Genomic DNA, 3,179 nt, shown 5'->3' with positions numbered 1-3,179 from the left:
GCAATGCAACCCTGTTTAGTAGTCTTATAGCCTGGGGGAGGTAACTGTTCCTCAGTCTGCTTGTGCTGGCTTTGAGGCTCCGATACCTCTTCCCTGATGGCAACAGTTTGAACAGACGGTTCAAACTCCTGAGGGTCTTTGATGACCCTCTGGAGGATAGTAGGGAGAGGGCCCTATTTTCGCCTTTTGACTTACCCATTATCCCTAAGCTTCTTTGCCATGTTTTACTATTTTAAAAACAATTGCAAATAGTTCAAATAGCCAATCTACAAGCTCACAACGTGTCGATGTAGATCGGCTAGTTGAACTATTTGAATTTAAAAATAGTAAAAAATGGCAAAGAAGTTTAGGGATAATGGGTAAGGCACCGGCGAAAATATGGCCCAGAGTGTGTCTGTATACTTTAATATTTATCGACTGTGTCTCCTGTTCTGCACCAGGCCGGATGATTGTATAGGGTGGATATTTTTCAATCTAGTGCACAGTTCTTCTCCTTAAAAACGTGCGTGCAAATGATTGACACATAATCATACACGTGCCACACACCCTGTGTGGCATCAACTGAACTGAACATCCTGCTTATGTTTACATGACAACAAAGATGTGAGTCCATCTCTCTGTTTGTCTGTCTGTAGCACTATTTATACTTCGTCGCATGACGAAAATAGCCCATCTACAAGCTCACAATGCCCTTGCAGACCGGCTATTTTCTGCGTGTGACACCATTGTATGATGGCGCATGAATTATCCACACTATATGCTTCATTGACCGGAGTCCCCCATTGGTCTGGTCCCCTCCTTTTCCCCCTCTACACCAAATCTTTGCAGAAAATAGCCAATGTCTGCCTATTTTTGCCAATTGTTCGCATCTCTCTCTCTCTCTCTCTCTCTCTCTCTCTCATCTCTCTCTCTCTCTCTCTCCTCTCTCTCTCTCTCTCTCTCATCTCTCTCTCTCTCTCTCTCTCTCTCTCTCTCTCTCTCTCTCTCTCTCTCTCTCTCTCTCTCTCTCTCTCTCTCTCTCTCTCTCTCTCTCTCTCTCTCTCTCTCTCTCTCTCTCTCCTTTTGTATTATCTGTTTTTTTCCCAAAAGGTAAAGTGACCATCTGTGCAATCTGGGAACACATTCTGTTAAAACAAAATTACATCTGTTTTGTATTCAATGTGTTGAATAATCTTGAGGGTTTAACCGTCCGTGTGTCAGGTTGACCTTGTGTGTGCCATGTAGACAGACTGCATCACCTGCTGTGTCACATCGTACACACAGACCCTGTGAAAAAACAACAGAACATACAGCAATACATCATTACAATCAACATCATAAATAATGCAGATAAATCACAAAACACAGCTTCAAGCCAGAACAAGATCCACAAGCACGCCTACTAAAGTGCAGTGTTGTTTAATTTATGGTCGCAAGCCTGGTTATCAAGCAACCATTTCTTTAGATTGTACTTGAAGGATGGGAAAGTAGGACAATCTCTTTTGGCCAATGTGAGATTATTTATTCCACCAACCCTGTACTGATAGGACATTGTGTCCGAATGTGGCTCCTCTGCGCTGCACTTCACAGTCCCCTCTAGTGGTTGACCTAGTGCCCATTCCACTAACAGGCTTTCCCACAATGACCATGATTTCCCCGGATCCTATACTTTTCAGCTCAGTTCAGTATTTTTGGGCAAAGAATACATCTGTGTATGTACAACAGTGCAATCAACAGTGGTGCATGTTTTACTTAAGTAAAAGTATCAATACTGTAATGTAGAAATACTCTGTTACAAGTATCCTAAATGTCCGGAATTCTAAATTTACTTGAGTAAAAGTACAGAAGTATTGGTACTTAAAGTACCAAAAGTATAAAATACTCATTATGCAGAATGTCCCATTTCACAAGTTTTAAAATTTACAAATTGTATGAAAAGTCTTTTGAAAATAGCAGATCTACAAGATCTTGTAGATCTGCTATTTTCAAATGGCCGAAATGTATATGGTTGAGTGGTTAATGTGTTTTGTAATAATAATCAAAATCTATAAAGTAACCAGCACCTAAATATTTCAAACAATTGTAGTGGAGTAAAAGTACAATATTTGCCTCTGAGATGTAGTGGAGTAGAAGTAAAAGTACTGAAAATTGGAGTAAAGTACCGTAAATTTCGGACTATAAGCCGCGACTTTTTTCCCATTTTTCGACCCTGCGGCTTATATAACGGTGCGGCTTATCTATGGATTTTTACAGCTAACGGCCACTAGGGGACCTCCTAAATCTATGGATTTTACACCCGCGGCTTATAGTCCAGTGCGGCTTATATATGTACAAATCATTCAATTTAGCTGCTGCGGCTTATATTCAGGTGCGGCTTATAGTGCGAAAATTACGGTACAGTCAAAATACCTCAAAATTGTACTTAAGTACAGTACTTGAGTAAATGTACCACTGCTAACAAGCTTTCTCACAATGACCATGATTTCCCAGAATCCTACTTTTCAGTTCAGTATTTTTGGACAAAGAATACATCTGTGTATCAAGAACAAGAACACTTTTGGTGCCACAGTGGCACAATGTCAAACAAGTCCATCATGGTACTGTAGTCAGGTCCATTTGACATAACAGAGAGTCCAAGATGCCGAAAAAGGCGGACAGGGAGAATAATGCATAATGCTTATCGAGCCCTACTTTCATACATAACGGGTGGAAACCTTGTATGTCCAAAATAATTACTTTTCCCAAAAATGGACACAAAGAACCTGTGTTCCAAATGGATCCAGTATAAGCTCTGTTTGCTCTGTTCATAAAACCCAGAGACAGACAAGCTCACAAAGCGACGCGTTTTGAGCTTGTATTCGTATTAAACTACGAATACATAAATAAGGAAATAAACAAATATTATTGCACATATTAGCATATCCACAATGTACTGTATGTATGAATAAATAAATAAACTACAATGGTGCGCTCAATAGAGTGTGATAACCAATCTATGCTTCGTCGAACAACGGTGTCTCAGTCCGAAAATAGGAGATCTGCTTGCAACATGTTGTGAGCTTGTAGATCGGCTATTCTAGGTGAAGAGATTTGGCGTAGAGGGAAAAAAGGAGGGGACCAAGTATAGACCCCTGGGGGACCCCAGTTACTGAAGTATATAGGGCTTAAGTGGTTAATGTTCAATCATGACCGTGTCATTG

Source organism: Gymnoscopelus braueri (genome assembly GCF_963280865.1).
Source record: "Gymnoscopelus braueri genome assembly, chromosome: 16".
NCBI classification, from domain to species: domain Eukaryota; kingdom Metazoa; phylum Chordata; class Actinopteri; order Myctophiformes; family Myctophidae; genus Gymnoscopelus; species Gymnoscopelus braueri.
Note: the sequence above shows the minus strand (reverse complement) of the source record.